This window comes from Lepisosteus platostomus, unplaced genomic scaffold (assembly GCF_059453375.1).
Source record: "Lepisosteus platostomus isolate fLepPlt1 unplaced genomic scaffold, fLepPlt1.hap1 Scaffold_79_H1, whole genome shotgun sequence".
Classification (NCBI taxonomy): Eukaryota; Metazoa; Chordata; class Actinopteri; order Semionotiformes; family Lepisosteidae; genus Lepisosteus; species Lepisosteus platostomus.
This window is the reverse complement of record NW_028291691.1, coordinates 225,044-243,723: the sequence shown is the minus strand read 5'-3', so window position 1 is coordinate 243,723 and position 18,680 is coordinate 225,044. Positions and strand designations below refer to the sequence as shown.

The window sequence follows — 18,680 nt, the reverse complement described above, 5'->3', positions numbered from 1 at the left end:
CTACTGTCCCTTTTTGAGCGTACAAATGTCCTTTTGATTTGCAAAGCTGCAACCCCACCTTACTCAGTGAGCGTCTCTGCTTTTCTCTCACATACAGTTGGGAGATGTCTTGCACTGAACGGCCTGCTTCAGATCACGCCACAGCACTTCAATGGGATTGGGGTCAGGACTCTTACTCGGCCATCCCAAAATACGGAATTTCTATTGTTTCAGCCACTCTGTTGTTGATGTACTCCTTTGTTTTTGTCATGCTGCATGACCCAGCGTCTTTCGAGTTTTAGATCACAGGCAGACACCCTGACATTCTGCTGTAGAATTTCCTGATACATCTTGGAATTCATCGGTCCCTCGATGATTGCAAGCCGTACAGCCTCCGCTATGCTTCCCAGGTGGGATGAGGTTTTGGAGTTGGTATGCAGTGTTTTGTTATCTCCAAACATAACGTTGTGCACATTTACCAACATGTTCAACTTTTGTCACTGTCCACAGAACATTGTTCCAGGAGTTGCTGTGGAACATCCATGTGGTCTTTAGCAAACTTGAGAGGGGCAGTGGTGGTTTTTTTGGGGGGGAGAGCAGTGGTTTCCTCCATGGTGACCTCGCATGATCACCACTCCTGTTCAGATTTCTTCTTATGGTGGACTCATAAACACAGACGTAAGACAAAGTCAACCACCTGTTCGCTAGATCCCATCCCCACTCAGCTAGTCAAAGATTCCCTCGAAGGACTGGCAGGACCTATAATTAGTATGATGAATGCATCGCTTGCGTCAGGCGTTGTACCTGATCAATTTAAGGTAGCGGTTGTTAGACCGCTCTTAAGAAGTCAAATTTGGATCAACAAGTTCTTAACAACTACAGGCCTGTCTCAAAGGTCCCATTTCAATCTAAAAGTCTTGGGAGAATAGTTGTTGCCCAACGTCAATCATATCTGGATTCAAATAATATACTTGAGAAATTTTAGTCTGGTTTCTGAAACTGCATTAACAAGAGTCGTAAATGATATTCTCTTAGCTACTGATGCAGGGAATGCAACAGTGCTTGTGCTTTGCTTCTAGATCTTAGAGCTGCCTTTGACACGGTTGACCTCTCTGTTTTGTTACACAGGCTTGAGTTTGAGGTTGGCTTATCTGGAACCGTCCTTCAGTGGTTTACTTCACATTTTACTCATCGTTTTCATTATGTTCAAATATCTAATAATTGTACTGCTTCATCAATGTCACCAGTTCAATTTGGGGTACCAGAAGATCAGTGCTGGGACCAATATTGCTCTCTCTCTCTACATGCTGCTGCTAGGTAGGATAATATGAAAAAATAATATGAACTTTCATTCATATGCTGATGACACTCAAATAAACATTTTGTTTACACCAAACGACAACTCTTCTATTATCAGTTTAGTTAAATGCATTAAGGAAGGAAATACTTGGATGTGTGAAAACTTTTTGTTACTCAACTCTGAGAAAAATGAGGATCTGTTGATCGGAGGCAACAATACTGATAGGACTACTATAACTTCAGCACTTAACTCAGAGGATTTAAACATCTGCCTCAAAGAGACAGCACGTTACCTAGGCGGCATATTAGACACAAGGCTCTTAACAACTTGCATTGTTAAGTGCCTTGGGACAACCTTGTTGTGAAAGGTGCTATATAGAAATACATTGATTTGAATTGAATTGACAATGTAAAATGTTGTGTGTGTTGTTTGTTAAACAAGACTGTCTTTATTTATCAAAAAATAAAAGGAATTTGCTAGGAATGCAAACGTTAGGTTGCGCTTCTTCATGCTGCATCGTCGGCATGAGTGGAGCTTTTTAAACGTCTGTACTTACTGTGCCCCATAAGAAATCGTTTGTCCCCATTCAAAAGAGATTGTGCGATGTCCTGCAGTGTTCGCAAAGCAAACCTTTGACAGTTTGAAAAGAGGAATTTATTCTGCTTCCTGTGCGTGCAGTAGTTACAAAGTTGAACGTCTTTACACGATCTGCTGCAGTTTTCAGTGGGCGGGCTTTGTCAGAGGGCTTGGAAAAACGCACTGTGTTTCGGCTCGGGAAACATCATGAGAAGTGTCCTGCATGTTTTCTGTGTATAGCTGTCTTTTAACGCATACAGAATTCATTCGAAATCATTGATTTCTCCAATTAACAAGGTTCCCTTAAAGGATGAGTCAAAGTAACGTCTAATCGGATTAGTTTCCTTAGAGCTGGTTCAGAGTTTGCTCAAGAGTTTACCTTTCACAGATGCGCAAAGAAAAATGTTGGGGGTGCACGCTTCAAGGTGCCTTACAGCTGTAGGGAGTGATTCGAGACGATTTGTGGCGTGTGCTCGTTCCCATATACCGTACGCCCCGGGGTGCAGTGCTAAGATGAAGTACAATACCGCTTGGGCACGTAACGGCGTTACACGCAAGTGCGGGACGTGAGGCTTTTCGTTTGTTCATTTTGTTTTGCTCTGCTTTGCTTTGTTTCGTGGTCAAGAGGCGTAAGGTAAGTCGTAATCCAGGGAGAACACTGGTGGCAAACAGTCCGAGGTGAGAGGCGAGGTCCAAAGTCGAAAAGGCAGAAGGGGAGTCCAATATCCAGAATAAACGAGGTAATGGAAAAAACGCCAGGTAGAGCTCTCAAGGAGTAGACTCAATACCAGCGGGAAGCAAGTAAAGATGGTAAAAATAGCACTGCGTACCCCACGGTGGAGTGTGTGCAGGTGGGTTAACTCGTGCGGCGGCGTTTGTTAATAATCACCCTCTGCTGGTGCTGTTTAGATTGCTTAAGAGTTGGTCTTAACTGCCTGGCGGTCATGACAAGCTCCTCTTTAAGCTGTGGTTTAGTTTTGCATTCATGTGTTTCTAGAGCAGTTATTTATGGGGGTGGGTGGGTCCTTCACAGAGGCTCAGGACAAATCCCCTGCATGAAAGTCTACTGTGTGCGTTCAAACAGTCACAGGTCAAGAGCCAGGCAGGAGGACAATGGACAGATGAGCCAACGAACTAAAAATAAAAGAACAGATATGAAAAAGCCACCATCTTTTTCTTTTTGACATTTTCCGACTTTCATGCAAGCCAGGACAAAGTTGCTCGTAGCTACTTGTGGATTCAAATACTCTATCGAGTGCTTTGATGAGTTTTTGCAATTTGATTGTCGTCCTGTCAGCCTGTTTCTGTTTTTTTTTTTTCAATCTAGGGATGGAAAGTATGAGGGAAATGATGGAGCAATCAATAACCGCTCCGGAAAAATGGCAGAAAGAAATGGTCCGTCACTAAGGACATTTGTGAAGCAGAGGAGTGACATCACCACAAAGGCGACTTATTCTGCTGATCGTTTTGGTGAATAATGATTGAGGCGTGTTAAGAGAAAGGTAGCTGCGTCAGCATGCTTAGGCTGCAAAGGATAAAGCAAAGGTTTACTCCATGCTGAAAAGAGAAGAAAAGAAGCACAACGTTTCGACTGTGGAGCCTTCTGCGCCATCTTCTTTAGCGATGGTGATGATGTTTACATTGGAAAAACTGAGACACGCATACTGGAGGGGCTTGAACCACCAACTTTTCAGCACCACAGAGTCTGACAGTCTTTTGTGCACCCTACATTTGCAGGTTTATGGTCAAAGAAAACAATCACTTGCGCTTCTTGCAGCTGGCAATCTTTTTCCACTGACAACCAAGAAATGGATTTCATCTTTCACAAGCTGTATGGATTTCTTCAAAAACAAGTTATTCCAGAAAGGAAATGAATTCTTGCATTAAACTGAACCAAGCTGTACATGTTTGTCTGAAATGATACATTCGGCACAACAAGACACGGAGAGAGGCACCGCTGGTATTCAGACCCAGGATCGCCTGCTTACTAGGCGGGCACTTTAAGCCACTAGGGAACAGCGCCAGCGGAGCACCGCGCTTTTACAGACACTTGGACACATCTGCGTTCGGTGTGCACTTAACCTGCTCTCTGAGCCCGTTGCCTCCGTCCCATTTAATAGCAGAACTGACGCCAAGAGAAATGATGAGAAATGGCATTTATCGGGCACTTTTCATGTCCAAGGAGCTCAATGCCCTTGACACCTCCCCAAGGCGACAGAGCTGTGCATTCTTTGGCGACACCATTTTTTCTTTTGTTTAATTTCTATACTTATTGATAGAATAAAAACGATATGTCATGTACTGTAAGGGAAATGTCTCTTTTCATGGGGAAAGCTAGCACCAGCAAATGTTGTGTTTAGAAGAAGTGATTTAACATGACACGTGACCTAATTTACCGGAGCAAAAGCTCACCCAGCAAGCCCTGCTTTACTTCTACAGGAGAGAAGTACTGTAGAGTCTGCAAGATGTTCAGCTGGGTAGCTACGTCAGCATGCCTCGGCTGCAAAGGAACAAGTACTAGGTTTATTGCATGCTGAAAAGAGAAGAACGGAAACACAGCGTTTCGACTGTGAGGTCTTCGCACACCTGAAGAAGCCTCACACCTGTAAAAGGCTCCATGGTTTTCTTTCTTCTCTTTTCAACATGGAATACACCTATTGTCTGCAAGATGTGACAATTTCATGGTGTTTTGGAAGAAAACCTTTTTTCTTTGAATTCAAAATCAATCGGAATTTCAGCACGACACATCAACACTTTTTCTGTTTTAAGGAGATGATATTTTAAACCTGACAAAAATAGTAGGAAACACAAGTTTCTTGCTGTGAAAATTTAGATGGGGAAGTGTACTACTAGTAGCAGTGTAGAGCTCTCTGTGGTGGAGTGCAAGCACATGTTCTATGGGCCAGTGGCGTAATGGATAACGCGTCTGACTTCGGATCAGAAGATTGGAGGTTCGAGTCCTGCCTGGCTCGTGAGGCTTTTAAACCTCTCAGGTTCCTCGGTAACAGGTTGCCGTCATGTATATGAACTATAGAAAAGCATTTGCCACAACCCGTAAATTAGCACGCAAGTGCGGGCTGGTGAACACAGAACTGTATGGAGATCATCTCCAGCTCCGAGCTCAATTGCAATGAAAAAACATGCAGAACAGAACTGGAGAGCAGCTGAATTTGTGCTCGGTAGGGTGGGGAGGACTCAGCATTGCTATTGTTCTAATTGGCATGAACTGCAGGGGATCTGAATCAGAACATGTCAGTTAGTTCGATCATTGCGTCAGTATGTAGGCCACGTTAATACAGAATTATTACTTTGTCTGTCTCGTCTTTGTATATAGCTGAATGTCCCTGACAATTTCATGTTAGTTTTTAAGAACGACATTGGTGCTAATATATACATATATAGCATATAAGGAACACGTAAAAGTTTAGTCCATGCTGAAAAGATAAGAAAACCGCCACAACGTTTCATCTTGGAATAAATCTTTACTTGTTGTTTTGCAGCCTACCCATTCTGACCTAACTCCTCCCTTGAAATTCCCTAACAGATAAGGGTACGTAACGGCTCATGCGATGCTCAGTTGCAATTTGTCCCAAAACAAACAAGAACAGCAGCTGAGGGTTTGAGTTTGAACATGCACTGTATTAAAGCAGCTTTTATTTCCATTGATAAATGCTAGATATTCCTACAGAGATTCTCCAGGTGAGTAAGCGATTCCTGTTTCTGTTTCTATTTCTGTTTCATATATATATACAGTATATATATGTTACATGTGTCTCTGCAATAGTATAAATGTGTTATACACTATCAGGGGCTGCTTTTTTGTGCACCTCATCTACAACAAGGGTTTTTTTTTTTCATTTATGTTTGTGGACCTTCACCATTTGAGGAAGTGAGTTAGATAAGAAAGTTACAGGTATGGTGAGCAATGACTGACAAAGGCACGTACTGCGTATTCCTTACAGAAGTGTAAGCAATTTGTTCTAAAAAACACCGGCTAAAGTCCAACATCGTTAGCAATCTTATTACTTAAACAGAATTAACATCAATAAACTGTAAGGTGCTGGTACATGCGAGTAGATTTGATCTTCTATTAAACAAAAATGCAATTACAGCTCTAAAAAGGTCAACCTAGACTTCTGTAACAGATCTGTTCAGGTCATCGCTGTTTCTCTGACCTTGTGAGTCTTTGGAATTTTAAAAGTGTATTTTGCTTGCCTTTCATGTGGTCTGTGTACAAGTCACTGTGGCGTATGAGGTCCTACACAGCCTTGCTATAGACGTGACGAGCCTCCGCTATGTTGCAATGGAGAACAGGTTCAGTACGGAGCTGCCGAGAAAATTCAGCTGGAAAGCTCGTTGCAGAAAAGCATCGTTCTCTGTGTCCAGCGGCAAAGCGTCCATCGTGGGTGCTGAAGAATCGATTTCACAGGCTGTGGGTCCAGGCGATTTAGAGTGTTAAAGGTCCCAGCGAAAACGAAACGGCGCTGGTCCTTTTACACGCACGCACGCAACCAAATGCAAAGGACGCCGTAGTCGGCAGGATTTGAACCTGCGCGGGGAGACCCCAACGGATTTCAAGTCCGTCACCTTAACCACTCGGCCACGACTACAGCAAGCACCGCGGCCGCTGCCTTCTTGCTACAATCGAACAGGGAGTGCGAGGCGGCGGCGGCAGCGGAGGCAACTTTTTTCAAGTTCGCTCTCCGTTTAAGAAACCTTTTACGCCATACGTGCAAGCACACACACACACACCTCAGAGGACTTAAGGGTGGCTTCAAGTTGGAATGATAAAGTCTCCCCGTTCGGACATGAAAACAGAACGTTCTTAGACAGAAAGCAATCAACAACAGAGACATCTGGACGACGATTTTAGTCACTGCACTTTGAATAGCATTTTTACTCCAGTTACAGGAGATGCACCAATGGCCCTTGACCTACGCTCTTACCAATGCCTTGAACATTCAAACAAAACAGCCCTCAAGTCCTGCGGTTTAATATAACGCTGTTACGTGTCGAGGCAGTATTTGACTCTGTCCTACCGTTGAGACACGGGGCGTATATGGAAATGAACACATGCTACGGATCGTCTCTAATCGGTCCCTACAGTTGGAAGGCTCCTTGAAGCGTGCACCCCCATCATTCATCTTTGCGCATCTGTGAAAGGTAGACTCTTGAGCAATGTTTGAGCCAGCTCTAAGGCAACTAGTGCTATTGGACAGACACCTCTGGAAGATCCTAAGAGTCTCTTAACACCACTTCCAGCAGCAAGCTTAATTGTTCGCTGGAGGTCTCCCACCCAGGTACTGACCAGGCAAAGAATCACCAGTACATTGAATGAGGAAGTTAATCCTGAAATCCAATTACATATCTCAAGGTAAGACAAATCCATAAGAACATGTCTTAGTATTACTTCGTTTACATTAGTATGGCACTGAGTTGGAGCTCCTCTTTAAGCTGTGGTTTAGTTTTGCATTCATGTGTTTCTAGAGCAGTTATTTATGGGGGTGGGTGGGTCTTTCACAGAGGCTCAGGACAAATCCCCCGCCTGAAAGTCTAATGTGTGCGTTCAGACAGTCACAGGTCAAGAGCCAGGCAGGAGGACAATGGACAGAAGAGCCAACGAACTAAAAATAAAAGAACAGATATGAAAAAGCCACCATCTTTTTCTTTTTGACATTTTCCGACTTTCATGCAAGCCAGGACAAAGTTGCTCGTAGCTACTTGTGGATTCAAATACTCTATCGAGTGCTTTGATGAGTTTTTGCAATTTGATTGTCGTCCTATCAGCCTGTTTCTGTTTTTTTTTTTCAATCTTGGGATGGAAAGTATGAGGGAAATGATGGAGCAATCAATAACCGCTCCGGAAAAATGGCAGAATGAAATGGTCCGTCACTAAGGACATTTGTGAAGCAGAGGAGTGACATCACCACAAAGGCGACACATTCTGCTGATGGTTTTGGTGAATAATGATTGAGGTGCGTTAAGAGAAAGGTAGCTGTGTCAGCATGCGTAGGCTGCAAAGGATCAAGCAAAGGTTTACTCCATGCTGAAAAGAGAAGAAAAGAAGCACAACGTTTCGACTGTGGAGCCTTCTGCGCCATCTTCTTTAGCGATGGTGATGATGTTTACATTGGAAAAACTGAGACACGCATACTGGAGGGGCTTGAACCACCAACTTTTCAGCACCACAGAGTCTGACAGTCTTTTGTGCACCCTACATTTGCAGGTTTATGGTCAAAGAAAACAATCACTTGCGCTTCTTGCAGCTGGCAATCTTTTTCCACTGACAACCAAGAAATGGATTTCATCTTTCACAAGCTGTATGGATTTCTTCAAAAACAAGTTATTCCAGAAAGGAAATGAATTCTTGCATTAAACTGAACCAAGCTGTACATGTTTGTCTGAAATGAGACATTCGGCACAACAAGACACGGAGAGAGGCACCGCTGGTATTCAGACCCAGGATCGCCTGCTTACTAGGCGGGCACTTTAAGCCACTAGGGAACAGCGCCAGCGGAGCACCGCGCTTTTACAGACACTTGGACACATCTGCGTTCGGTGTGCACTTAACCTGCTCTCTGAGCCCGTTGCCTCCGTCCCATTTAATAGCAGAACTGACGCCAAGAGAAATGATGAGAAATGGCATTTATCGGGCACTTTTCATGTCCAAGGAGTTCAATGCCCTTGACACCTCCCCAAGGCGACAGAGCTGTGCATTCTTTGGCGACACCATTTTTTCTTTTGTTTAATTTCTATACTTATTGATAGAATAAAAACGATATGTCATGTACTGTAAGGGAAATGTCTCTTTTCATGGGGAAAGCTAGCACCAGCAAATGTTGTGTTTAGAAGAAGTGATTTAACATGACACGTGACCTAATTTACCGGAGCAAAAGCTCACCCAGCAAGCCCTGCTTTACTTCTACAGGAGAGAAGTACTGTAGAGTCTGCAAGATGTTCAGCTGGGTAGCTACGTCAGCATGCCTCGGCTGCAAAGGAACAAGTACTAGGTTTATTGCATGCTGAAAAGAGAAGAACGGAAACACAGCGTTTCGACTGTGAGGTCTTCTCACACCTGAAGAAGCCTCACACCTGTAAAAGGCTCCATGGTTTTCTTTCTTCTCTTTTCAACATGGAATACACCTATTGTCTGCAAGATGTGACAATTTCATGGTGTTTTGGAAGAAAACCTTTTTTCTTTGAATTCAAAATCAATCGGAATTTCAGCACAACACATCAACACTTTTTCTGTTTTAAGGAGATGATATTTTAAACCTGACAAAAATAGTAGGAAACACAAGTTTCTTGCTGTGAAAATTTAGATGGGGAAGTGTACTACTAGTAGCAGTGTAGAGCTCTCTGTGGTGGAGTGCAAGCGCATGTTCTATGGGCCAGTGGCGTAATGGATAACGCGTCTGACTTCGGATCAGAAGATTGTAGGTTTGAGTCCTGCCTGGCTCGTGAGGCTTTTAAACCTCTCAGGTTCCTAGGTAACAGGTTGCCGTCATGTATATGAACTATAGAAAAGCATTTGCCACAACCCGTAAATTAGCACGCAAGTGTGGGCTGGTGAACACAGAACTGTATGGAGATCATCTCCAGCTCCGAGCTCAATTGCAATGAAAAAACATGCAGAACAGAACTGGAGAGCAGCTGAATTTGTGCTCAGTAGGGTGGGGAGGACTCAGCATTGCTATTGTTCTAATTGGCATGAACTGCAGGGGATCTGAATCAGAACATGTCAGTCAGTTTGATCATTGCGTCAATATGTAGGCCACGTTAATACAGAATTATTACTTTGTCTGTCTCGTCTTTGTATATAGCTGAATGTCCCTGACAATTTCATGTTAGTTTTTAAGAACGACATTGGTGCTAATATATACATATATAGCATATAAGGAACACGTAAAAGTTTAGTCCATGCTGAAAAGATAAGAAAACCGCCACAACGTTTCATCTTGGAATAAATCTTTACTTGTTGTTTTGCAGCCTACCCATTCTGACCTAACTCCTCCCTTGAAATTCCCTAACAGATAAGGGTACGTAACGGCTCATGCGATGCTCAGTTGCAATTTGTCCCAAAACAAACAAGAACAGCAGCTGAGGGTTTGAGTTTGAACATGCACTGTATTAAAGCAGCTTTTATTTCCATTGATAAATGCTAGATATTCCTACAGAGATTCTCCAGGTGAGTAAGCGATTCCTGTTTCTGTTTCTATTTCTGTTTCATATATACAGTATATATATGTTACATGTGTCTCTGCAATAGTATAAATGTGTTATACACTATCAGGGGCTGCTTTTTTGTGCACCTCATCTACAACAAGGGTTTTTTTTTCATTTATGTTTGTGGACCTTCACCATTTGAGGAAGTGAGTTAGATAAGAAAGTTACAGGTATGGTGAGCAATGACTGACAAAGGCACGTACTGCGTATTCCTTACAGAAGTGTAAGCAATTTGTTCTAAAAAACACCGGCTAAAGTCCAACATCGTTAGCAATCTTATTACTTAAACAGAATTAACATCAATAAACTGTAAGGTGCTGGTACATGCGAGTAGATTTGATCTTCTATTAAACAAAAATGCAATTACAGCTCTAAAAAGGTCAACCTAGACTTCTGTAACAGATCTGTTCAGGTCATCGCTGTTTCTCTGACCTTGTGAGTCTTTGGAATTTTAAAAGTGTATTTTGCTTGCCTTTCATGTGGTCTGTGTACAAGTCACTGTGGCGTATGCGGTCCTACACAGCCTTGCTATAGACGTGACGAGCCTCCGCTATGTTGCAATGGAGAACAGGTTCAGTACGGAGCTGCCGAGAAAATTCAGCTGGAAAGCTCGTTGCAGAAAAGCATCGTTCTCTGTGTCCAGCGGCAAAGCGTCCATCGTGGGTGCTGAAGAATCGATTTCACAGGCTGTGGGTCCAGGCGATTTAGAGTGTTAAAGGTCCCAGCGAAAACGAAACGGCGCTGGTCCTTTTACACGCACGCACGCAACCAAATGCAAAAGACGCCGTAGTCGGCAGGATTTGAACCTGCGCGGGGAGACCCCAACGGATTTCAAGTCCGTCACCTTAACCACTCGGCCACGACTACAGCAAGCGCCGCGGCCGCTGCCTTCTTGCTACAATCGAACAGGGAGTGCGAGGCGGCGGCGGCAGCGGAGGCAACTTTTTTCAAGTTCGCTCTCCGTTTAAGTAACCTTTTACGCCATACGTGCAAGCACACACACACACACCTCAGAGGACTTAAGGGTGGCTTCAAGTTGGAATGATAAAGTCTCCCCGTTCGGACATGAAAACAGAACGTTCTTAGACAGAAAGCAATCAACAACAGAGACATGTGGACGACGATTTTAGTCACTGCACTTTGAATAGCATTTTTACTCCAGTTACAGGAGATGCACCAATGGCCCTTGACCTACGCTCTTACCAATGCCTTGAACATTCAAACAAAACAGCCCTCAAGTCCTGCGGTTTAATATAACGCTGTTACGTGTCGAGGCAGTATTTGACTCTGTCCTACCGTTGAGACACGGGGCAGATATGGAAACGAACACATGCTACGGATCGTCTCTAATCGGTCCCTACAGTTGGAAGGCTCCTTGAAGCGTGCACCCCCATCATTCATCTTTGCGCATCTGTGAAAGGTAGACTCTTGAGCAATGTTTGAGCCAGCTCTAAGGCAACTAGTGCTATTGGACAGACACCTCTGGAAGATCCTAAGAGTCTCTTAACACCACTTCCAGCAGCAAGCTTAATTGTTCGCTGGAGGTCTCCCACCCAGGTACTGACCAGGCAAAGAATCACCAGTACATTGAATGAGGAAGTTAATCCTGAAATCCAATTACATATCTCAAGGTAAGACAAATCCATAAGAACATGTCTTAGTATTACTTCGTTTACATTAGTATGGCACTGAGTTGGAGCTCCTCTTTAAGCTGTGGTTTAGTTTTGCATTCATGTGTTTCTAGAGCAGTTATTTATGGGGGTGGGTGGGTCTTTCACAGAGGCTCAGGACAAATCCCCCGCCTGAAAGTCTAATGTGTGCGTTCAGACAGTCACAGGTCAAGAGCCAGGCAGGAGGACAATGGACAGAAGAGCCAACGAACTAAAAATAAAAGAACAGATATGAAAAAGCCACCATCTTTTTCTTTTTGACATTTTCCGACTTTCATGCAAGCCAGGACAAAGTTGCTCGTAGCTACTTGTGGATTCAAATACTCTATCGAGTGCTTTGATGAGTTTTTGCAATTTGATTGTCGTCCTATCAGCCTGTTTCTGTTTTTTTTTTTCAATCTTGGGATGGAAAGTATGAGGGAAATGATGGAGCAATCAATAACCGCTCCGGAAAAATGGCAGAATGAAATGGTCCGTCACTAAGGACATTTGTGAAGCAGAGGAGTGACATCACCACAAAGGCGACACATTCTGCTGATGGTTTTGGTGAATAATGATTGAGGTGCGTTAAGAGAAAGGTAGCTGTGTCAGCATGCGTAGGCTGCAAAGGATCAAGCAAAGGTTTACTCCATGCTGAAAAGAGAAGAAAAGAAGCACAACGTTTCGACTGTGGAGCCTTCTGCGCCATCTTCTTTAGCGGTGATGATGTTTACATTGGAAAAACTGAGACATGCGTCCCTGGGTGGGCTTGAACCACCAACCTTTCGGTTAACAGCCGAACGCGCTAACCGATTGCGCCACAGAGACTGACGGCCGCTTGTGCTCCCTACATTTGCAGGTTTATGGTCAAAGAAAACAATCACTTGCGCTTCTTGCAGCCGGCAATCTTTTTCCACTGACAACCAAGAAATGGATTTCATCTTTCACAAGCTGTATGGATTTCTTCAAAAACAAGTTATTCCAGAAAGGAAATGAATTCTTGCATTAAACTGAACCAAGCTGTACATGTTTGTCTGAAATGAGACATTCGGCACAACAAGACACGGAGAGAGGCACCGCTGGTATTCAGACCCAGGATCGCCTGCTTACTAGGCGGGCACTTTAAGCCACTAGGGAACAGCGCCAGCGGAGCACCGCGCTTTTACAGACACTTGGACACATCTGCGTTCGGTGTGCACTTAACCTGCTCTCTGAGCCCGTTGCCTCCGTCCCATTTAATAGCAGAACTGACGCCAAGAGAAATGATGAGAAATGGCATTTATCGGGCACTTTTCATGTCCAAGGAGTTCAATGCCCTTGACACCTCCCCAAGGCGACAGAGCTGTGCATTCTTTGGCGACACCATTTTTTCTTTTGTTTAATTTCTATACTTATTGATAGAATAAAAACGATATGTCATGTACTGTAAGGGAAATGTCTCTTTTCATGGGGAAAGCTAGCACCAGCAAATGTTGTGTTTAGAAGAAGTGATTTAACATGACACGTGACCTAATTTACCGGAGCAAAAGCTCACCCAGCAAGCCCTGCTTTACTTCTACAGGAGAGAAGTACTGTAGAGTCTGCAAGATGTTCAGCTGGGTAGCTACGTCAGCATGCCTCGGCTGCAAAGGAACAAGTACTAGGTTTATTGCATGCTGAAAAGAGAAGAACGGAAACACAGCGTTTCAGCTGTGAGGTCTTCTCACACCTGAAGAAGCCTCACACCTGTAAAAGGCTCCATGGTTTTCTTTCTTCTCTTTTCAACATGGAATACACCTATTGTCTGCAAGATGTGACAATTTCATGGTGTTTTGGAAGAAAACCTTTTTTCTTTGAATTCAAAATCAATCGGAATTTCAGCACAACACATCAACACTTTTTCTGTTTTAAGGAGATGATATTTTAAACCTGACAAAAATAGTAGGAAACACAAGTTTCTTGCTGTGAAAATTTAGATGGGGAAGTGTACTACTAGTAGCAGTGTAGAGCTCTCTGTGGTGGAGTGCAAGCGCATGTTCTATGGGCCAGTGGCGTAATGGATAACGCGTCTGACTTCGGATCAGAAGATTGTAGGTTTGAGTCCTGCCTGGCTCGTGAGGCTTTTAAACCTCTCAGGTTCCTAGGTAACAGGTTGCCGTCATGTATATGAACTATAGAAAAGCATTTGCCACAACCCGTAAATTAGCACGCAAGTGCGGGCTGGTGAACACAGAACTGTATGGAGATCATCTCCAGCTCCGAGCTCAATTGCAATGAAAAAACATGCAGAACAGAACTGGAGAGCAGCTGAATTTGTGCTCAGTAGGGTGGGGAGGACTCAGCATTGCTATTGTTCTAATTGGCATGAACTGCAGGGGATCTGAATCAGAACATGTCAGTCAGTTTGATCATTGCGTCAATATGTAGGCCACGTTAATACAGAATTATTACTTTGTCTGTCTCGTCTTTGTATATAGCTGAATGTCCCTGACAATTTCATGTTAGTTTTTAAGAACGACATTGGTGCTAATATATACATATATAGCATATAAGGAACACGTAAAAGTTTAGTCCATGCTGAAAAGATAAGAAAACCGCCACAACGTTTCATCTTGGAATAAATCTTTACTTGTTGTTTTGCAGCCTACCCATTCTGACCTAACTCCTCCCTTGAAATTCCCTAACAGATAAGGGTACGTAACGGCTCATGCGATGCTCAGTTGCAATTTGTCCCAAAACAAACAAGAACAGCAGCTGAGGGTTTGAGTTTGAACATGCACTGTATTAAAGCAGCTTTTATTTCCATTGATAAATGCTAGATATTCCTACAGAGATTCTCCAGGTGAGTAAGCGATTCCTGTTTCTGTTTCTATTTCTGTTTCATATATACAGTATATATATGTTACATGTGTCTCTGCAATAGTATAAATGTGTTATACACTATCAGGGGCTGCTTTTTTGTGCACCTCATCTACAACAAGGGTTTTTTTTTCATTTATGTTTGTGGACCTTCACCATTTGAGGAAGTGAGTTAGATAAGAAAGTTACAGGTATGGTGAGCAATGACTGACAAAGGCACGTACTGCGTATTCCTTACAGAAGTGTAAGCAATTTGTTCTAAAAAACACCGGCTAAAGTCCAACATCGTTAGCAATCTTATTACTTAAACAGAATTAACATCAATAAACTGTAAGGTGCTGGTACATGCGAGTAGATTTGATCTTCTATTAAACAAAAATGCAATTACAGCTCTAAAAAGGTCAACCTAGACTTCTGTAACAGATCTGTTCAGGTCATCGCTGTTTCTCTGACCTTGTGAGTCTTTGGAATTTTAAAAGTGTATTTTGCTTGCCTTTCATGTGGTCTGTGTACAAGTCACTGTGGCGTATGCGGTCCTACACAGCCTTGCTATAGACGTGACGAGCCTCCGCTATGTTGCAATGGAGAACAGGTTCAGTACGGAGCTGCCGAGAAAATTCAGCTGGAAAGCTCGTTGCAGAAAAGCATCGTTCTCTGTGTCCAGCGGCAAAGCGTCCATCGTGGGTGCTGAAGAATCGATTTCACAGGCTGTGGGTCCAGGCGATTTAGAGTGTTAAAGGTCCCAGCGAAAACGAAACGGCGCTGGTCCTTTAACACGCACGCACGCAACCAAATGCAAAGGACGCCGTAGTCGGCAGGATTTGAACCTGCGCGGGGAGACCCCAACGGATTTCAAGTCCGTCACCTTAACCACTCGGCCACGACTACAGCAAGCGCCGCGGCCGCTGCCTTCTTGCTACAATCGAACAGGGAGTGCGAGGCGGCGGCGGCAGCGGAGGCAACTTTTTTCAAGTTCGCTCTCCGTTTAAGAAACCTTTTACGCCATACGTGCAAGCACACACACACACACCTCAGAGGACTTAAGGGTGGCTTCAAGTTGGAATGATAAAGTCTTCCCGTTCGGACATGAAAACAGAACGTTCTTAGACAGAAAGCAATCAACAACAGAGACATCTGGACGACGATTTTAGTCACTGCACTTTGAATAGCATTTTTACTCCAGTTACAGGAGATGCACCAATGGCCCTTGACCTACGCTCTTACCAATGCCTTGAACATTCAAACAAAACAGCCCTCAAGTCCTGCGGTTTAATATAACGCTGTTACGTGTCGAGGCAGTATTTGACTCTGTCCTACCGTTGAGACACGGGGCGTATATGGAAATGAACACATGCTACGGATCGTCTCTAATCGGTCCCTACAGTTGGAAGGCTCCTTGAAGCGTGCACCCCCATCATTCATCTTTGCGCATCTGTGAAAGGTAGACTCTTGAGCAATGTTTGAGCCAGCTCTAAGGCAACTAGTGCTATTGGACAGACACCTCTGGAAGATCCTAAGAGTCTCTTAACACCACTTCCAGCAGCAAGCTTAATTGTTCGCTGGAGGTCTCCCACCCAGGTACTGACCAGGCAAAGAATCACCAGTACATTGAATGAGGAAGTTAATCCTGAAATCCAATTACATATCTCAAGGTAAGACAAATCCATAAGAACATGTCTTAGTATTACTTCGTTTACATTAGTATGGCACTGAGTTGGAGCTCCTCTTTAAGCTGTGGTTTAGTTTTGCATTCATGTGTTTCTAGAGCAGTTATTTATGGGGGTGGGTGGGTCTTTCACAGAGGCTCAGGACAAATCCCCCGCCTGAAAGTCTAATGTGTGCGTTCAGACAGTCACAGGTCAAGAGCCAGGCAGGAGGACAATGGACAGAAGAGCCAACGAACTAAAAATAAAAGAACAGATATGAAAAAGCCACCATCTTTTTCTTTTTGACATTTTCCGACTTTCATGCAAGCCAGGACAAAGTTGCTCGTAGCTACTTGTGGATTCAAATACTCTATCGAGTGCTTTGATGAGTTTTTGCAATTTGATTGTCGTCCTATCAGCCTGTTTCTGTTTTTTTTTTTCAATCTTGGGATGGAAAGTATGAGGGAAATGATGGAGCAATCAATAACCGCTCCGGAAAAATGGCAGAATGAAATGGTCCGTCACTAAGGACATTTGTGAAGCAGAGGAGTGACATCACCACAAAGGCGACACATTCTGCTGATGGTTTTGGTGAATAATGATTGAGGTGCGTTAAGAGAAAGGTAGCTGTGTCAGCATGCGTAGGCTGCAAAGGATCAAGCAAAGGTTTACTCCATGCTGAAAAGAGAAGAAAAGAAGCACAACGTTTCGACTGTGGAGCCTTCTGCGCCATCTTCTTTAGCGGTGATGATGTTTACATTGGAAAAACTGAGACATGCGTCCCTGGGTGGGCTTGAACCACCAACCTTTCGGTTAACAGCCGAACGCGCTAACCGATTGCGCCACAGAGACTGACGGCCGCTTGTGCTCCCTACATTTGCAGGTTTATGGTCAAAGAAAACAATCACTTGCGCTTCTTGCAGCCGGCAATCTTTTTCCACTGACAACCAAGAAATGGATTTCATCTTTCACAAGCTGTATGGATTTCTTCAAAAACAAGTTATTCCAGAAAGGAAATGAATTCTTGCATTAAACTGAACCAAGCTGTACATGTTTGTCTGAAATGAGACATTCGGCACAACAAGACACGGAGAGAGGCACCGCTGGTATTCAGACCCAGGATCGCCTGCTTACTAGGCGGGCACTTTAAGCCACTAGGGAACAGCGCCAGCGGAGCACCGCGCTTTTACAGACACTTGGACACATCTGCGTTCGGTGTGCACTTAACCTGCTCTCTGAGCCCGTTGCCTCCGTCCCATTTAATAGCAGAACTGACGCCAAGAGAAATGATGAGAAATGGCATTTATCGGGCACTTTTCATGTCCAAGGAGTTCAATGCCCTTGACACCTCCCCAAGGCGACAGAGCTGTGCATTCTTTGGCGACACCATTTTTTCTTTTGTTTAATTTCTATACTTATTGATAGAATAAAAACGATATGTCATGTACTGTAAGGGAAATGTCTCTTTTCATGGGGAAAGCTAGCACCAGCAAATGTTGTGTTTAGAAGAAGTGATTTAACATGACACGTGACCTAATTTACCGGAGCAAAAGCTCACCCAGCAAGCCCTGCTTTACTTCTACAGGAGAGAAGTACTGTAGAGTCTGCAAGATGTTCAGCTGGGTAGCTACGTCAGCATGCCTCGGCTGCAAAGGAACAAGTACTAGGTTTATTGCATGCTGAAAAGAGAAGAACGGAAACACAGCGTTTCGACTGTGAGGTCTTCTCACACCTGAAGAAGCCTCACACCTGTAAAAGGCTCCATGGTTTTCTTTCTTCTCTTTTCAACATGGAATACACCTATTGTCTGCAAGATGTGACAATTTCATGGTGTTTTGGAAGAAAACCTTTTTTCTTTGAATTCAAAATCAATCGGAATTTCAGCACAACACATCAACACTTTTTCTGTTTTAAGGAGATGATATTTTAAACCTGACAAAAATAGTAGGAAACACAAGTTTCTTGCTGTGAAAATTTAGATGGGGAAGTGTACTACTAGTAGCAGTGTAGAGCTCTCTGTGGTGGAGTGCAAGCGCATGTTCTATGGGCCAGTGGCGTAATGGATAACGCGTCTGACTTCGGATCAGAAGATTGTAGGTTCGAGTCCTGCCTGGCTCGTGAGGCTTTTAAACCTCTCAGGTTCCTAGGTAACAGGTTGCCGTCATGTATATGAACTATAGAAAAGCATTTGCCACAACCCGTAAATTAGCACGCAAGTGCGGGCTGGTGAACACAGAACTGTATGGAGATCATCTCCAGCTCCGAGCTCAATTGCAATGAAAAAACATGCAGAACAGAACTGGAGAGCAGCTGAATTTGTGCTCAGTAGGGTGGGGAGGACTCAGCATTGCTATTGTTCTAATTGGCATGAACTGCAGGGGATCTGAATCAGAACATGTCAGTCAGTTTGATCATTGCGTCAATATGTAGGCCACGTTAATACAGAATTATTACTTTGTCTGTCTC

At 43.7% G+C, this 18,680-nt stretch overlaps 9 non-coding genes across 9 annotated transcripts; 4 read left to right on the top strand and 5 right to left on the bottom strand.

Annotated features, from left to right (window-relative positions):
* Positions 1-4,754: 4,754 nt before the first annotated feature.
* Positions 4,755-4,827, top strand: trnar-ucg (transfer RNA arginine (anticodon UCG)). Its single transcript has one exon. It is a non-coding gene; the product is annotated as a tRNA-Arg (tRNA).
* Positions 4,828-6,383: 1,556 nt separating this feature from the next.
* Positions 6,384-6,465, bottom strand: trnas-uga (transfer RNA serine (anticodon UGA)). The gene has a single exon. It is a non-coding gene; the product is annotated as a tRNA-Ser (tRNA).
* Positions 6,466-9,243: 2,778 nt separating this feature from the next.
* On the top strand, positions 9,244-9,316 carry trnar-ucg (transfer RNA arginine (anticodon UCG)). Its single transcript has one exon. It is a non-coding gene; the product is annotated as a tRNA-Arg (tRNA).
* A 1,550-nt stretch (positions 9,317-10,866) lies between these two features.
* Positions 10,867-10,948, bottom strand: trnas-uga (transfer RNA serine (anticodon UGA)). Its single transcript has one exon. It is a non-coding gene; the product is annotated as a tRNA-Ser (tRNA).
* A 1,536-nt stretch (positions 10,949-12,484) lies between these two features.
* On the bottom strand, positions 12,485-12,558 carry trnan-guu (transfer RNA asparagine (anticodon GUU)). The gene has a single exon. It is a non-coding gene; the product is annotated as a tRNA-Asn (tRNA).
* A 1,193-nt stretch (positions 12,559-13,751) lies between these two features.
* trnar-ucg (transfer RNA arginine (anticodon UCG)) lies at positions 13,752-13,824 on the top strand. The gene has a single exon. It is a non-coding gene; the product is annotated as a tRNA-Arg (tRNA).
* Positions 13,825-15,374: 1,550 nt separating this feature from the next.
* trnas-uga (transfer RNA serine (anticodon UGA)) lies at positions 15,375-15,456 on the bottom strand. Its single transcript has one exon. It is a non-coding gene; the product is annotated as a tRNA-Ser (tRNA).
* Positions 15,457-16,992: 1,536 nt separating this feature from the next.
* trnan-guu (transfer RNA asparagine (anticodon GUU)) lies at positions 16,993-17,066 on the bottom strand. The gene has a single exon. It is a non-coding gene; the product is annotated as a tRNA-Asn (tRNA).
* A 1,193-nt stretch (positions 17,067-18,259) lies between these two features.
* Positions 18,260-18,332, top strand: trnar-ucg (transfer RNA arginine (anticodon UCG)). The gene has a single exon. It is a non-coding gene; the product is annotated as a tRNA-Arg (tRNA).
* Positions 18,333-18,680: the final 348 nt, after the last annotated feature.